Raw genomic sequence first — 19,233 nt, 5'->3', positions numbered from 1 at the left:
GTTGGTATGAAACTGGAGAAAGAAGTTTGTTAGGGCCTGAGATGATAGCTGAAACTACTGAACAGGTAAAGAAGATTCGTAACCGAATGCTTATAGCCCAAAGCCGCCAAAAGAGCTATGCTGATCAGAGGCGAAAGCCTTTGGAGTTCGAAGAAGGAGAACATGTCTTTCTGAAAGTTACACCAACCACTAGAGTGGGAAGAGCTATTAAGACTAAGAAAATGAATCCCCGTTATGTTGGACCGTTTGAGATCCTGAAAAGAATTAAGCCGATAGCTTATAGAATTGCCTTACCGCCATATCTTTCGAATCTGCATGATGTGTTTCATGTATCACAGCTTCGGAAGTATACTCCTGACGCAAGTCATGTTCTAGAACCAGAACCAATCCAAGTGAGAGAAGATCTAACACTCACAGTAATTCCAGTGAGAATTGATGACATCAGTATTAAACGATTACGCGGGAAGGAAGTATCATTGGTAAAAGTAGCTTGGAGTCGAGCTGGTATCGAAGAACATACCTGGGAGCTCGAATCAGATATGCGAAAGGACTATCCACATCTCTTTTCAGGTAACTGAATTTGAATTTTGAGGATAAAATTCTTTATTAGGTGGGTAGGATGTAAACCCCAGTTAAATCAGTAGATAATTAGTCAATAAATTAATTTTTAATAAGAAAGATTAGAAATGTGAATATTATATTAAATTAGGATAAAGCTCATCAAAACGAGAATTTTGACACTAATTTCGAAGAAAACGGTCCAAGATTGGACCGAACGGGCTGAACCGGGCCCAAATCAGGCCATGGGCCCAACCGGACCAGTTTATTAAAAGGACCCACGTCCTCCTCTTCCTCATTTCAGCAACGTTGAAGTTGCAGGGGAAAGGAGAGAAAGGAATCCCGTAACCCTACGGTGAAATTCCAACTGACGTAACTCCTCCGTCCGAGCTCCGATCGCCGCACCGTTTGCGGCCATGTGTTCACTGTGTTGAGCTCTACGTTTCTACCGGAACAATTTCATAGGTAACTCGTTATTTCACACTCAGTCTTCTTTTCCCCCAATTTTTGAATTTTGAGTGGGAATGTTGAATTTCTTTGATTTCTGATGTTTTAAGATCCAATTAGCTTGAGAAAAACGTTCACTCTTGCTTATGTGAAGCTTGAGTAAGGTGAGGATACGATAATTCTATTTTATTTTCATTGAATTTGAGCTTTGAGTATTAAATTGGATATATATGTGTTATGAATGTGTATTGGGTTGTGAATAAATAATTGGAGCTTGAAATTGTGAATACTAGAACTTGGAGGAAGCGAATTAGTTGAGTTTTGAGGGGCTGCCTTGGTTTTGAATAAATAGCTTTGGTCGTTACGTGGAAATCGGCCAAGGTATGGTTTAGGTTTCTTGCATTTAATATATAATATTCTGTGAAAACTTAGGCTAGACGACCATAGGATAAGTTGGAATGCAGGTGTATGTTTAATGTTTAGTAATTTGTCGATGAATATATTTGGTTGAACATTTATTGTGGTGATTGTTATGATGATGAGGAAGGGTATGTTGAATTGAAAAGAAAGCAGGTTTGGACCCGAAAAGGGTGGCAAAGTCTGAGTTTTAGAGAAGATGCTGCCGAAATTTTATAAAAATTAGAGATTTTGTTTATATGATTATTTAAAAAGATTTAGATTCAAAGGTTATATGGTTTGATTTAGAGTTGTTAAGAAAATGAGCATGTTTTAAATTTGATTCATTTAGAAAAGAATGAATTATGTTTTGAATTGGAACTATTGATGGACGGAATGGGAGGTGTGGTAATGAAGGATAAGGATTGAATATGATTGACGTATAATGATGAATGAGATGCGATTGAGAATGATGTGGATGTTAATGAATTATAATTGAATTATTTATATGGCTTATGAATTTGAATAATCTGAGATACGAGATTCCCTGGATCAAGTGCTGTGGCTTGCCACCACGTGTACCAGGTTGAAAACTCGATACTCTGTTGACCCTACGATGTAAGTGTGACCGGGCACTATATAAATTCCTGGGAATGTTACTCCTATTGAGCAATATTGATTATTTGAGAAAAAGCTATGCATAGACTCTTGGGAATGCACGTCGGGGGACAGTCTAAGAACAATTCAGACTTGTCTGGTTGGCTGGATAACAGACAGATGAGCCTCATCAGCCATAGGACAGGCATGCATCATATGCATAATACTTGAATTACTTGCTTGTGCTTTAATTGGGTGTGCCTATGTGTACTTGCCATGTTAAATGTGTATTTATTACCTGCAGTAACTGTAACCTTCTTGTGCTTGCCTTTATCTGTTTAATTGTCTGTAAAAATGCATGATGGAGTTGGAGGTATGGAGGAATGGCAGTATGAGACTTAGATTTTAAGGTTAAGTTAAGTTAGGATTAAATAATCTTAGAAAACCACCTTTTATGGCTCCTGTTTAATACTTTAAGCTCTATAATCTGAGTCTCGATGTTCTAAGATTGCCTCTGGCATTCCCAGGACCTTATATATTATGTGTGTGGCACCTTTACCATACTGAGAACCTCCGGTTCTCATTCCATACTATGTTGTTGTTTTTCAGATGCAGGTCGAGAGGCATCTCGTTAGGCGTCTGGACTCTTGAAGCGGAGTGGTTACTGGGTAGTTTTGTTGTACAGTGATGTATAAATATGTACTTAGCTTTCTCTCTGCATAACTTGTTCTTTTTAATCCTCTTAGATGTTTATGGAGAGGCAGGATTGTGTATATGTACTTTTGGGTTTTGGATATGTATGTATATATGTGTAAATATTCTCCGACCAGTATTGACTTCGCAGGCTGAGTTAGGAGCTTGTTATTTTGTATCTTTGGCACTCTATTCCTACTTTTGTTATCTTATGTTTAATAGTTATGGTTTTCTTAGCACGCAAGTAACTCGTTCCTTGAGCGTTGCACTTTTATTTCGCAACTTTTATTTTCCCTATTCTTCAAGACTCCTAGCATATTATAATTCTTCTGCTATTATGTGTACTCATTTTATTTTAGAGGTCGTAATACCACACCACCTTTGTTTTACGACTTAAGCGTAAAGCTTAGTGTGGTAGGGTGTTACAGCAACCTGACAATCAGGAGACTTGTACTCAAAGATAGAATTTATTTATGCATATGATGATGTATAAGGAGAATTAATTTTATACTTGAAACTAGACAACCTAGGGGTATAAAATAGAATTCAGTTAAATAATTGTCTGACAACCAGATAATTATTTGGGATTATAATTATATGGGATATAATTTAATCATGTTTATTTAGAATAGGTATGAGTAACAACTTGACAACCAAGTTACTCATTCACGATTCTAAATAATTTTGCCAGAAATATAGATTTCTTGTTTACTTTCATATTTTAGATTTTTAAATATATCCATCTTTCGTATGGCATACTTGAAAGTAACAAATTGGCTACAAATTGAGAATTGTTCTTATTTATGAAAGGATTACATGATAATCCTACTGAAATAATATATTCCAATAAAATTGGTTTTGGAATGGTCAAAACTTGTGAAATATTTGTAATATTATTTTACATAGGTTGTTTTAACAACCATGAGTTCTAATTTCAAAAGCATATACCCACTATTTATTACTGAACATCTTGAGAAGATGTATGGTGCCCAAAGTAAGATAATATGACTATCAAAGATTTTATTTAAATTAGTGGGAGTATTGGGCAATATATTTTGAATTAAACAATTTTAGAAGTTGGAATGCCATTCGGCAAATGGCTTTAGCGAGAATTGTTCTTGCAAGCATTTTTGGAGTTTTATTTTGTTGTAAACAATTTATAATTGGCTTTAATATGATTAAGGTTTGTGGCCTTTTTGGAAAAACTCAATATGAGTATTGAGGATGCGAATCAAAATTGCTCTTAAGGGTTGGTTTGACCAATAATAAAAATATTAAGTATTTTTATTATAAGAGTTTAAAGTAAAATCTCTAATATCCAATTGATATTCTATTAAATAGAAAATGAGATTCTCTCCGTGCATAAATACTAGTACTCTATGTACTCCATTATGTTTAAGAAACATGAAATTTGATTTCGTTGAATATCACTGTTTGTTAAATATTTGGACTACATTTTAGAAATATTGCTAAATTAACAAATTCCTCACTAAATCAATTTTTTACCCATATGAGATATGAAAAAGGCATAAGCTGAAACTCAAGAACATTAGAGTTTGAAGATGTCTTATGTGTGTTAAGAGATTGCACAACAATAGAATTGATATTAGGTCCGATAAATGAGATTTATTGGTTACTCTAAAGAAATAATGAGATTATTTTTATCAGAAATAAAGTGTCTGTGATAAGAGGTTAAACTCTTTTTTAGAAAAGGGATTCCATCTTAAAGAAGAGTGGGAGTGCAATTACTTTTATTAGAATTGTATACCACTCAACAGAGGATATACTTTCTCTTGAAAGTATAAAAGGTTTGATCGTCAAACGAACTTTTTGAACAAGTAACCTATTTGTATAATGATACAATTCTATAAAGATAGATCTAATGGTTACTTAGATTTTTTTATAATCATGTTCAATAAGGATTGTCCTTAAAATAAAATTACGCACTATTGTAGTGGGAGATTTCATGTTTTGAGAAAATGTGATATTTATTATACATTAGGCATATTTTACAAAAAAGTCAAGCACATATGCTCAAGAGCTAAGGTGTTTAAGGTCAAAAGAGTTTTGATAAACACAAATGTGCATTGAAAAATTATACACATGATTGATTGGCTCTAGTGCAAGTGGGAGATTATTGTGATAATAGTATGCCCAAGATCCAATCTATCATGATTGGCTCTCGTACAAGTGGGAGATTGTTGGGAATAAATAGTATGACCACAATCCAATCAATCACGTGTTAAATAATTTGTTATTGTTATTATATTAAAATATTAATTTAATAACGTCCTTGATTAAATTTAGAGATTTATCATTGTGATAGTGATGACAATATTGAGAGATGAATCTTTTATAATTTAATCTAAATTGTTCTTGGTCATAGGATTATTAAAAAGGACATTAATAATCCGAAAAGATCAATATATATATAATGGTCTTCATTGGATGAAGATTAATAGATCTCATTTATTAAATTAAATATATAGATGGTGCATATAGAGATATGACCATTGAACGGACTCACTTTGGGAATTCCTAATGGTTATAATTACTGTATATTTGTCAATAGGATATTCTCAAGATGAACATAGTAATATAGTTTCCTTTGACCTGCGACTATCATAGTAATTAACAATGTATTTATTATACTTTGATTCCGGACACTTAATACCCTAGGGTGCTAGTTGAATAGATATTGGGTATGATTTAAATACTTGTAGAATTAATGATTAGTCAATAAGGAATCCGTCAACTCTCGGTAAAGAGTTTGAGCTCTGATTATAATGACTGAGATGAATAAAACATTGGCCAAGGGGATTGAATGAATGAAGAAATGAGTTTCTTAGGTCATTCACAGTTCATTATAATAATGGTAACAAATTAGAATTTGACAATTAAATCATACTCTAAAGGTTAACCAAGAGCTGGAAAGATGGAAGGAATTATACTTTGTTCTTCTAAGGTTCTTAGTAAAAATATATTACTTCATACTATCGGGTTGTTGAGGAGTGTTGCTAGACGCCAACCTTGATTAGTAAATTTAGTATGACTAATTTACTACCCGCTTAGTATTGAACCTATGGGGTCACACACTAACAAGTGTTCTAATCTTCGCTGTAGAATTATTTAATTATTAATTTGATTTGATCAAATAAATAATTATATTAATTCAAATAGAATATTATTATATTTTTTGTTAGCACCAAGAATATAATAATAGTATGATAATTGAGAATATTAAATGAGATTTGAGAATAATTAGTTATTTTATTTCTAAATTTGAATTATAAATTTGGATGAAGATCCTAATTGATTCTATTTTAAATTGTTATGATATGATTCATAAAATTTGAAGGAGTCAGATTTGGAATTTCAAGATATGATTTAAATTTGAATTGAGATTCAAATTTAAAATCAGTAACAAATCTCATACTATATATATGTATGCCAAGAGTAGAGGAAAGTGATGAGATGAGAATAAAACACAAGAGTTTTATTCCCTTACCTCTACGCACATAAATGTATGTGAGCCTAATTCTTGGAGAAGAATTTTATGGTGTGTAAAGAGTTGCAATAGGTTCCTCAATTTAGATCAGATGTCCATTGGTCAAAGAGTTGACAGCAAAGGTTGGTCTCGGTGTGGATACGCATAGAGGCTTCGTACAATCGAAGAATAAAGTTTTTACTAAAGTGTCTAAAGGTATTTAGATCTGATATATATATTATTATTGGAATAAAGAATAAAAATATATTTTTTATTTAATTTTATAAAAAGTCTTAAACATCCTTACTTTATTTGATTAGACAAAAATATCCTTTTAAATTAATCAAATTTTAAAATTCAATTAATCCTAATTTTATAGTTTCAATTAATTTAAACAACAAAACAAAAGCATATAAAAAAAACAAAAATCAATCGTTCTTCGTCTTCTCCAATTCCCCTAATCATTCGTCCCCCTGAAGCAAAGCAAAACATATCAAAAAAATAAAAAATCAATCTGTTCCTCATCTTCTCCAATTTCCCTAATATCATTCGTGCCCCCTCCCCTCTCCTCTAAAGCACACCAAAACGGCAAAACCCTAGCCCTAGGTTCTTTGCCGCCGGCGTCCCCAGGCTCAGCGCTTTCGTTTCTTCCTCTTCCCTCTGTCCGGAACCCAGGTAGCTCGGCACGTCGTCCCCATCCTCGCTGGCTTCTCTATCTGTGGCTTGGAGCAGCTCGTCATCGGATCACCGCTTGCCGCCGTCTTTGCTCTCGCCGTCGTGTCGCCGGTTGCCGCCGTGTCTCCGTCGAAGGTTAGTGGCCCTACTTTTAATTTTGCTCTGGTTGCTGAATGCTCGGTTTTTTCTTCTTCCTTTTAATTTTTAAAATTTTTCTTTTTTTCTTTTTTTCAGCAAAAAAAAATTGATAAAAAAAATTTAATTTTTTGGTCTCGAAGATCTCCATAGTGAAGCTAGTGGATCCTGAAGTGAAGGAACGCAACGATGAGGAAGAAGGAGGTGAAGAGTTGTCTGATATATACCACTCACCACGGGTTTTCAAGCTGAACTACGCGGAGATGATGAAGTTCAAGGTTTGTATATATTCTGATGGAGATCCCAAGACATTTTATCAAACACCTAGGAAGCTCACTGGGAAATACGCCAGTGAGGGATATTTCTTCCAGAACATTCGGGAGAGTAGGTTCCAAACCCTCGATCCGGATCAGGCACACCTCTTCTTCATACCAATCTCCTGTCATAAGATGCGTGACAAGGTAAACATTTTCAGTGTTTTTTGGTTTTTGCAATGTCTTTGGATTATTTTAACTAACTGTATTTACAAGAATGTGTAGCACTTTGTTGGATAGGTGAGCATTGTCATTTTTTTAAGTGGTGGTTAATATTGAGATCTGAGAAGGTTGTGGTATTTGGTTGATGTCTTAGTGTCAATAGCTGTCTTGTTATGGTAATATGTTAATAATGGTAATGAATGATTTTTTAAGGACTAATTTGTGAATAAGGAATGAGGATACGACAAAGTGTTTGAACTTTGTTTCGGATATGCGGTATTAGCACCTAGTACTGATATTACATAAGATGCTAGGGTAATATGTGTTGGAAATATTATTAATTGTTGGAGGTTGTGATTTTTATGAATGTCTTGATGATCACCTATTCACCTTCGGTGAAGAATTAGGGACTGAAATTTCATGCGGTAAACATGTACATTTTATATAGCTTCATAAACTATTATGGCTTTTATCGGCATCAAGTGAATTGGCTAAATCATTGCCCAATTTTATTGCCAGGTAATGTCCGAACTTGAAAGTCCAATCCATGTACAATTTGGTAAAATCTTATATGGAAAGACAGGAATAATTTGTGAGAGTGTTAATACGGAATTTAAGGAGTTGGTATTGATGTGTGGAGGACCCAATGAGAAACTCAGCTGAGAAGCTAACAAATTGCCTCAGGTTAGTTTAATGAGCTATAGTATCTTCATCTCACCCAGTTTAATATTTGGAAAAGAAAAAAAAATTGCAATGGAAAATTATTGTTTTTAGTATGTATTAGTTTTCTAATCATGGATACATCATCTATTTTACGAAATTATTAGGCGTGTTTGAACATACTTATGCAGTTACACTTTTAAGGGACTTTTTTCCTAACCTTTTATTTGTTGCGAAGTTCACCCTTAAAAGTTTCTTTATTGATTATCTTTTTTTTATTTTTTAAATTGATAATCCTTAGCATAATATTTGCAATAACAAACTGAAGGATCACCACAGAATTATTCCTGATACACCTTCAGAACGCATGATGAGCCTCCCAACCACAAGGAAGCTGGCATTGAAAAATAAAATTGTCTTTGGCACTGGTGATCATTGGCATGCTCCCACTTTAACTGCAAATATGGCATTTGTCAGAGCAGTTTCACGAACAGGGATGTCACTTTATACTATTGAGCATAGACCAAGGGCCTTAACTGGTGACTAGTTTCATGAATTTTTGACAAGTTTTGAGGCATTCATTCTCACATAGAAAATCAGGTAACAGTGTTATCTTGTCAATGACACATAAAATGGGCAAGAGGAAAGAAACTTACGAAATTATCCTTTTTCTAAATTTATTCCATTCCATTATCAAATTGTTCTTTTGAAACCAATTTCTAGTGAAGGGTACTTTTCAATTTCAATTGGTTCAATGTAGAATGATGAGACTTCGGTAATTGGCATCTGCTTGCAAGATGTTTATAACAAATACATAAGCATTGAGATAATAAAAACTTAGGCTTAGCTGAAGTGTCGCATAGAGATACTTGAGCTCAAGTAACTATAACTACACTTTAATTTGTAAACTAAATTTTTAGCTTACCGATATCTATACATAGTTTTACACTTTTCTTAAATGAGTATTACACAGAAAGAATAGTTTATCTGTAAATGTAAAAATAAATAATAATTAAAAACACAACCAATTTTTTAAAGAACTGTTAATATAGCTATTTATTTTTATCATTATTAGTTTGGTAATAATAAAGCTATTTATTGTTCAGAGAAGTCTAAATCTTGGAAACAACATAAAATTTTGCAACTATAGGATAATATTCAGAGCATAATGCCAACTGAAAAGGAATTTTTCATTACCACTGATAAAAATTCAACCAATGCTTTCTTTCCTCAGTTCCAACCTCTCAAGTTTGATGTCTATTGGGGGGACTTAAATGGAATGTCTCCTGTCTGCTGATGTAACCAGCAGTGGGATCTTCAAGGTGCTTGCAGACTGTACTTGTCATGTGAAGGGCACATTAACCACTGTATTGCTCTGATGATCTTGGAAAAACTGTGGCATAGACCTTTCACATAGTCCAGTGTTTTTGTATCATTCTTGGTCCTTTCTCACTGTAAATATTTGTATCTGAGTTGTATGCTTTGGACTTCACAATAAACTCTGCATTGTCATGTGAAAAGTTAGTCTAAGATTACTTATCCTGTGCTGTCAGTTCAGAAGTTGGGAAGATTTGACTGAAGATTAGGTAATGGATTCAACAAGGAGAAAGTGCACTTGCAAAAGCAACCTCTTTAAGTGTATTGGCATAGATTTTTAGTAATGGAGGATGATATGAACTCATACCGTGCTCCTTGGGAACTACCAAGGGAGCTGTTGGTGGTCATGGAATCAAGGTGCTTCCACCTCTACACTGGGGATCCTATCTTTGATTATCTATCATAAATATCAAAAAGGGTGTTTTTATAGTTTCATCTTTTTGTGATTACAACCTTTAGCTCAGTTCATTTGAATAATGGATGAAAATAATGTAATGTTGCTGCTCTGTGTTGAGCTTCCTTATCTGACTCTAACTTATGAAAATACTGTTAGTGTTCTTTTTAAAGGAGACAACCTATATACTTTTTGGTTGAAATACATATAGTTATAGTTCAGTCTCCTTAATTTTTATTGTGCAATGAGTTGCTGCCATTTTACATCCTTTTGGTGCTAATGCTAAATACCAAGTTATGCCATGCTAAAAGATTGATGTGTAACTTTTTATAACCGCTAGATAAAGTTTCTATATTCCTTGGAGGAAAGATAAAATATTTCATATTTCAAAAAGGGTATTCTAGAAATTATCTTTTTAAAGAATTGCAATTCAATTTTTTAAAAAAAATTAAGGAGAATAACTCTTATAATAGTAGAATAGCTCTTATATTAGTTCCTTCTACAATGATTGGATTTTGGACCATTTTCCTTGAAAGAAAATTCTAATATAAATCCACAGGAATTATCTTGGCATGTGAATAACACAACGCAGACACTTTCCTTCCTTCCTGAGATCAAAAGCATTGTTAATGTCATCAAATGGCAAATTATGTGTTATGTAGTCATCAATTTGAATTTCCTGCATATTAAACATCATATTAGTACATATTTCTTGCTGAAATATCAAATTAAAAGTAGGTTGGAGTTTGGAACTTAAAAGTTATGAGAGAGTGAGGCCTTGAAGTGAAGACTTGCATGTTCCACATGAAAATAAATATAGACAAAGCAATGATCAAACAAAATTATCACGGTACTCTTGCTATTACCTTGTTCACATACTTCTCTACTAATAAAGGAAGATCAGATTTAGGTTTTCATCCTCCAAATAGAGATCCCTTGAGTTTTCTTCCCATTAAGAATAGTCCATAGTGAGCTGACATCTCAGGCTTCACCTTTGGCACACCAAGTGTTACTGTCAAACCCCATCCCTAGGAGAAAAAAGGGGAAAAAATGTAGAATAAAATTCAAGTCTATTAAATAAAAGCCTTTAAATTTCACAAGGAGAGTTTTGGCTATAATGAGTATTACATCACAACAGGACTGCAATGCAGTGGTTATCATGTCAGTGTCGCCTACACATTCAAAAGAAAAATCTGTTCCGCCATCAGTAATGCGCTTAATAACCTGAAAATTTTTAACATATAAACGATTGTTACAAATAAACTTGTTTCACAGACATGTAAGTCTTAACCTAGCAGCAGCTATTTGATATGATATATGACCATATATATATTATCTGAAAGGTTAAATTGGATATTTTCTGATGAGATAAACAACAACCTGAGCAATAGGTTCTTGGTAGGAACTCGGGTCAACAACTTCTGTAAATCTAAAAGCTTTTGCTGCGACAATAACAAACACAATAACAAATAATGAACCAAGGATTGTGCTAGGTGAAAAAACAATATTCAGATCGATTTCAGGACTGATTTTGGCACCTTTTTCACACTTCTGTGGATTCTTATCCATGCCAATTATTCGAGATGCTCCCCTTAGTTTTGCACCTTGTGCAACCTAATTAAAGGAGAATTCATAAATTATCTTGTAGTTTGAAAATGATAATTTGTAATTAATTGAGAACTGAAAAGTTAAGACAGACAGAGTTGTTCCCTGTACTTACAGAAAGGCCAACAGTTCCGAGACCAAATATCACCACAGATGATCCTTTTGTCACATTAGCAACATTTCATGCTGCGCCTAGACCTTCCATGAGTGACATAATCAATCAGAAACCAAGAATTTATCAATGGAATTAAGAGTTATGAATTTATGATACTCTACTATGAGAGATTGCATTATTGGGACTCTTTCCTTGGCCATAACTGAACTCATTCGCCAAATCATCAACATCATCCACATCTTCATCTCCATCCACTCGAGGACTCCCTAAAATCCAAAGATGATTCTTTCAGTTCAATTCAAAGTTAAGACAAAGGATCATCAGAGTCCAAAACAGAAAAAAAGAAAACACATATGCACAAAGTAAACTTACCTTTGTGCCTTTTGTATTTAGTCTTGCACTGGAGGCAACACTGGTATATCCTTTCGCTCGTATTCATAACAAGGACGACAAACTGGAAATGCACACTCATTGCAAGCAACAAAGACATCGCCGCTGTCTGTTAATCCAACAGTTTCACCACAAATTTGACAGATTGATACATTCAAATTCTTCAGGGGTTTAGGCTACAGAATAAAAGGCATTTCACAAGTTGAATTACATCAGTAGAATTTAAACCAGATTAGATTCATTAAACTCTTATAAATTGATAAACAAAACTAGTCATTTACCATCCAAAGGAAATGCTCAAGCAGGGCTAGTTCGAATCTTAGAATGGAAATTAATTTGACTTCATTACAATCTTTGTGATGTATAATAACAAAAAAAGTTTAGTTCAATTCATTAACAATTAGCAATAATATCACTATATAAGTACATAGATCTATAAGAAAAATATCTAATCTCATTCACATTCACATCAATCGCAAAACTCCATGAAAAGAAATATATCAATAGCATCACATTCACATCCAATCGCATTATGTGACTTTTCTAAAGTCAAAACCAATCAAAAACTCCTGATTCCCGAAATTCTTTGGGACAAAGTGAAGCTGGAGGTACCAATGAAGCAAATGAAGACTCTCATCATAAGGACCACATACTTAGAGCTCAAAAGAAAAGGAATAAGAGAAAGAAGAAAGCTTCAGGGTACAACAAGGCAATTGATATAAATAGGTTTATCATTTTCTCCAATGTAAAATTTAATATTATCTTCATGAACTCATTTTAACTTTATGACCCAGTAGAATTCGGATTGTTTAATGATGTATTTAAGGCTTTTGAATTCATTTCTTCATTTTCATTTAGTTATAGAATGAAGCATTGGTCACTGCTCCATTTTAATCCCAACCTCAATACAGTCCCTGAAACTTAATCAAATTAATGTGTAGATAAGCTTGATTTGTTTGTATCTCTATTAACAAGTTTTGGCTGCCATCTTGTCCACATGATTGAAAGCTTTATGCATTTCATGTCGATTTAGAAAGCAAGTTTCATTTGTTCATTTTTTTTACCATAAGAGTGCACCATGTGACTTGGTAGTATTCAACAGAAGTTTAGAAGATATATCTAATCAGAGGATCTACCAATCCAATTGTTTTTCTGTCATCAAAAGCTAATCAAGGATTTGTTTCTAATGAAATTAGATGTGCATTAAGACACTATGTAGCATCTGAAAAATGAAACTATTGTGATCTAAATTAAGTTTTCTATTAAAAAAATTACATTCACAGTTTTAGAAACATATGCAGATAAAATAAGAATTCAACAATTTGTCAAAATTAACAACTAATATCAAATCACATAAATCAAACCAAATTACCCTAATTACAAAAATCACACCAATGCTATAATAATTCAAATCAAAGAAATCATAAGGAGGAAATTATCGGAAGGGAGAGGCTGACAACAGTGATGAAGAATGAGGAAGACGGCAAAGAAGACAGTGACGAAGACGGAACCAAGAGGAAGGTAACGCTCTTTAGAACCAGGAGGAAGGCGACGCTCTCTGGAACGCGCAAGATGGCGATGCTCTATGACTCGACGATGACCTCGATTGCAAGACAAGAGAGGAGAGAGGGAAAGATCTTGCGTGCGACGCACAGTGAGACAGATGAGAGAGATCGAGCAGAGAAAGACAGAGAGAGAGGATAGGAAGAGGAGAGAAGAAGATGAAGAATACTGAAACCTTCAGAGGCGTGAAGTGGAGGGTTTCTAAACCCAGATGAAGAACAATTTTGGTTTTTTGTTTCTTTAATATGTTTAACCCAGATGAAGAACAATTTTGATTTTTTATTTTTTTAATATATTTTTCTCAAATATATTATCTGTATTCAAATAAAAGTAAATCTTTAAAACTATCTTGGTGTCGAGTTAAGATAATTCTATTACCGGCAAAGGAGAGTCGGAGTTCTTGAAATTTCCAAGGGCCCTCTTATAATCAACAGGGTTAAGAGCTGCAGCCACAACCTTAATGAGAACCTGATCATCCTTGAGTTCTGGTACAGGTACATTAGGATCAAACTTGAGAATGTCTTCAATGTTACCATATTCAGAGTAGGTCCAAGCTTTCATGTGAGATGGAATGCTAGGTGTGCTTGCCATGATAATAGATTTAATCAACTAACTATTTGGTATAAGGGAAAATAAATGAAATAAAGGACATACAAGATTCAATGGACAGAAATGAAATTTGGAAGTTGGATTGAACTTAGTAATATTTGTATGTTTGTGATATGAAGATGGTATGGCAGTATGGCTTTATATAGCATGGCCACAATAATAGTGTTACACCTTACAAAATGGGAAATAATTCAATTCAATGCACTTATCAGTTATCATGATGTCACTCCTTACATTTGTTTTGGACAAGTTAAAAGGGCAACGTTGGTTGATGTTGAACTTAGAATAATGTCGCATTTCTTTGACTAAGCTAGCTACTTTAACTTTTGCTTTGAAACAACTTGAGACGGAAATTAAAGCTGTTATGACTGGAGCACACTAGCCGCAATATGTAGGCTCAATTCATAAAATTTGGTTCATAAATTAAAGTCTTTTAATGTTCGATATTTTACAAAAGGTGTTTGCTATATAGACAAGTAACAACAAGGCACGTGGAATTTATTTTACACATCAGCATTTAATTTTTTCTTTTTTAAATATATATTATATCACCACTTTTATTAATATACCCTTTTAATTAAATAAAAAAATTATTTTTTATTTAATTTTATAAAAAATCTTAAACATTCTTACTTTATTTGATTAGACAAAAATACCCTTTTAAATTAATCAAATTTTAGAATTCAATTAATCCTAATTTTATAGTTTCAATTAATTTAAACAACAAAACAAAAACATATAAAAAAAACAAAAATCAATTGTTCTTCGTCTTCTCCAATTCCCCTAATCATTCATCCCCTTTGAAGCAAAGGAAAACATATCAAAAAATAAAAAAATAATCTGTTATTCATCTTCTCCTAATATCATTCGTGCCTCCCTCCCCTCTAAAGCACACTAAAACGACAAAATCCTAACAATAATTGACTACATTGATCTCGGTAGTTAGCCACCCACAAAATTTAAAGAACCTAAAGGAGAAGAAAGGCTAAACCACTCAACTGGGCAAACGTTGCATCTTTCTCCTCTATGAAAGTTCTTTGAATGCTCCTTTGCCCTCAATTCTTGAAAAGCTTCTCAGTATGAGAAAAATGAAATTATTGTCAACTAGAGAAGAAAAAATTTCACAGTGGCTGATTTGGATCCAAAGGGCAGGTTTAAAATTTAGAATAGAACTAAAACAGTAACAAAGTAAGAACCAAAGGTGAACGTATACTGACAGCAGTATTTATTGAAATAAGCTATGCCATGCATACCCAAGCTCACGGGCAAAAGGCAATACAAAGCCACCCAGGCAAAGGTCTACATGGAGACAAATACCAAAGCTTGATGAACTGACCAAGTTCCTACAAAAGAAAGTTTCACATTATCAGCGTTATGAAATTCATCAATAAAGTTGAAGTTATGTTCACTTTTCATCAATTAGATCAAAATAAAATAGTAACAAAGAACTTACTTCAATGGGGTCAATTATTCCATGAGGAAACCCTGGCGCAGATCCAACAATCTGTATTATCATATGAATGTCAGTTACACTTAATAGCCTAAAGAATTGAGGGCGAAGGCGCATTCAAAGAACTTTTATAAAGGAGAAAGACGCAGCGTTTATCCAATTGAGTGGTTTAGCCTTCCTTCTCTTTTAGGTTCTTTAAATTTCGTGAGTGGCTAGCTACCGAGATCAATGCAGTCAATTATTGTTAAGATTTTGCTGTTTTGGTGTGCTTCAGAGGGGAGGGGGCACGAATGATATTAGGAGAAGATGAATAACATATTGATTTTTTATTTTTTTCATATGTTTTCCTTTGCTTCAGAGGAGGATGAATGATTAGGGGAATTGGAGAAGACGAAGAACGATTGATTTTTTATTTTTTTTAATATGTTTTTGTTTTGTTGTTTAAATTAATTGAAATTATAAAATTAGGATCAATTGAATTCTAAAATTTGATTGATTTAAAAGAGTATTTTTGTCTAATCAAATAAAATAAGGATGTTTAAGACTTTTTATAAAATTAAATAAAAAATATATTTTTAGTTTTATTTAATTAAAAGGGTATATTAGTAAAAGTGGTGATATAATATATAAATTAAATGCATTAAATGCTGATGTGGAAAATAAATTCCACGTGGCTTGTTATTACTTGTCCGTATTTTAAATATATCGGTACGTATGAATTTATCATCGTACCGTAGCAAACACCATTTTTAAAAGATGGTTTTTTAAGATTTATGTTTTGGGTGTATTAGTAAAAGTGGTGATATAATATATATTTAAAAAAAAATTAAATGCTGATGTGGAAAATAAATTCCACGTGGCTTGTTATTACTTGTCCGTATTTTAAATATATCGGTACGTATGAATTTATCATCGTACCGTAGCAAACACCATTTTTAAAAGATGGTTTTTTAAGAGTTGTAGTATTTATGTTTGGTAAACTAATCAAATCAAAAATAGCTTTTAATAAACACAAACAACATCAATTGCGTTTGGTAAAATAGCTTTAAAAATTTAAAAATACTATAATAGACATAAATGTAAGTATTAAATTTGAAATTAGTTAACATATGAGATTATATTAGACTTTTAAATTTTGAAAAGTACAAGCCAATTTTAAAAAGTACAAGCCAATTTTAAAAAGCTTTATTTTAGGTGCTTTCAAAAATACCTCGATCTTTTAAAAGCTGCAAGTACAAGCACATAGTCTTTTTGATTTACCAAACACAAAATAAGGAGATTGAGCTTTTAAAAAGCACAAACACCTCTTCAAAAAGCTTTACCAAACCAAACCTTAGATATGAGCTAGTTGATAAATCACTATTTTATGGTATATTTTGGATTGAATTGAGTGAATTTTGTCATTTATTCTCACTCTTATTCATGTAAATTGTATGTTTTTAAATTTTCTTCCTGATTGTGTGCTATGATTGAAAACACGCTTCTTAGGCCTTAAAATCGCTAATTTTTAATCCTATCTTATTATCATTCGATATCGTGATATGTTTGTTAAGTGTTTTCAGGGTTTATAGGGCAGAAATGACTTAGAGGATGGAAAGGAAGCATGCAAAAGTGGAAGGAACACAAGAAATTGAAGTTTTGGAAAGTTGGCCTTGACGCACATGTATGGACGACGCGTATACGTGACCGATGCAGCAGGCAAGCGATGCGTACGCGTGACACGCATCACGTGCCTCAGTAAAGCGAATTCGCTGGGGGTAATTTCTGGACTGCTTTGGGCCCAATTTCAAGCCCGAAAATGAAGATTAGAGGTTGCAGAGTGAGACGAATGAGGGGAATCAATCATACAATTTTCATTCATTCACAATTTTTAGGTTTAGATGTAGGTTTCTAGGGAGAGAGGCTCTCTCCTCTCTCTAGGTTTTAGGGTTTTTAGTATTATTTCTTCTCCAATTCGGATTTCCATCTTGCTTTAATTTAGTTTCTCTTCTACATTCTATTATTCTAGCATCTTAGTTTATCTTCTCTTGTTGATTTATTCATTTTTCCAATTTAGTTTATGAACTCTTCATGTTAGATTCAATTTCTTTTTAATGCAATTTGAGATATTTCATGTTTACTGCTTCTTTCTTCATTTGTTGTTATTGATTCCTTGCAATTGTTGGTCTTAGATTTTACATTCTCTTATTACTTTTTTATACTTTTATTTTGTGCCTTCCAAGTGTTTGATAAAATGTTTGGGTCGATTTTAATTTAGATTTTTATGTTCTTGACTCAGATTGATTATTTAGAGACTCTTGAGTTATCAAAAGTCTTTTGTTGATTGGTGATTGAAGATTGCCGGTTAACTTGAACTTCACTAAAGCTAGTCTCTCACTATGAGGTGACTAGGGCTTGTGAACTCAAGTTTATTGTATGTACTTAACCTTCCTCCATTGGTTAGAGGTTAATTAAGTGAAGGCAATTCATATTTACCATCACAATTGACGATGATAACTAAGAGCTTTCTTAGTTATTAGTTTATTTTCTTGCCAATTTACTTTCTTGTTTCTTATTACAAAACCCAAAAATATACTTTTCCATAGCCAATAATAAACATAGTTCCCTGCAATTCCTTGAGAAACGACCCGAAGTTTGAATATTTCGATTAATTTTATTGGGTTTGTATTTGTGACAAACAATCTAAACGTTGATTGAGGTTTAATTATCGATTTAGAACTATACTTGTAACGCGATTTTTTTGTAAATATCTTTACCGACATTTTTCCTCCGTCACTAGTCTTTTTCTTTCTTTCTTTGTTTTCTGTTTTTTTCCTCTCTTATGTTCACAAAAATAACTATATGCTCAGTTTTTCTTTTTAATTTTAAAAATTTTGTCATATCCACGATAGAATATAATTTTAACACACTATTAATGTAAAGTAGTTTTAATTTGTATCTAATCACCTAATACCACATCAGCAAAAATAATTACTTTGTATATTATCTATGTGAATGTTCAACTAAAATAATATATGTGATTGTACAACTGTAAAAAATATTTTACACTACATCAAAAATTCAAAATTAATCTCTTTGGTATATAATTTAGTTTTAATACATTATCATTGTAAAACAATTTTAAACATGCATTCAATCATATAATACCATGTCAACAAACAAAAATAACTATTTTTATATTGATTATATAAATGTTTATTAAAAAAATAGATATAATTATATATCTGTATAAAATATTTATCCCCGCATATCCAATCTGATTTGAAAATGGTCGAATAGAATTTATGTTTTGGGCAAAAATTAATGACTGAAAAGTTGGGCACGCTCTCTTTGACACTGCAAATATTTTATTGATTAATGAATCAGCCCCTTTTTTGTTTTTTTAGTGAATCAGCCTTTCATTTTGGTCAAGCGTGAATCAGCCTTGAGAATTGGTATTTGGGACCTTAGAATGGGCTCTTTGTTTTGCTTTCGTAGTCTTCTAGAATTTGGGCTTAGACCCATACCGAGAGTGAGAGGCCATTCTGATAGATTCCTGTACTTTTAATACAAAAAAAAAAAAAAATTCTGTACTTTTCTTTTGTTTCGTTACTTTGCCATTCTTTT

General features: G+C 32.8%; 1 long non-coding RNA gene and 1 pseudogene across 1 annotated transcript; one reads left to right on the top strand and one right to left on the bottom strand.

The window, feature by feature from the left end:
* Positions 7,955-9,982, top strand: LOC110264121. Its single transcript, XR_002349852.1, has 3 exons — positions 7,955-8,148; positions 8,464-8,724; positions 9,359-9,982. It is a non-coding gene; the product is annotated as an uncharacterized LOC110264121 (long non-coding RNA).
* LOC107648390 lies at positions 10,454-11,922 on the bottom strand (annotated as a pseudogene).

The sequence above is a fragment of the Arachis ipaensis genome, chromosome B06 (genome assembly GCF_000816755.2).
Source record: "Arachis ipaensis cultivar K30076 chromosome B06, Araip1.1, whole genome shotgun sequence".
NCBI lineage: Eukaryota > Viridiplantae > Streptophyta > Magnoliopsida > Fabales > Fabaceae > Arachis > Arachis ipaensis.
This window is presented reverse-complemented; position numbering and strand designations above follow the sequence as displayed.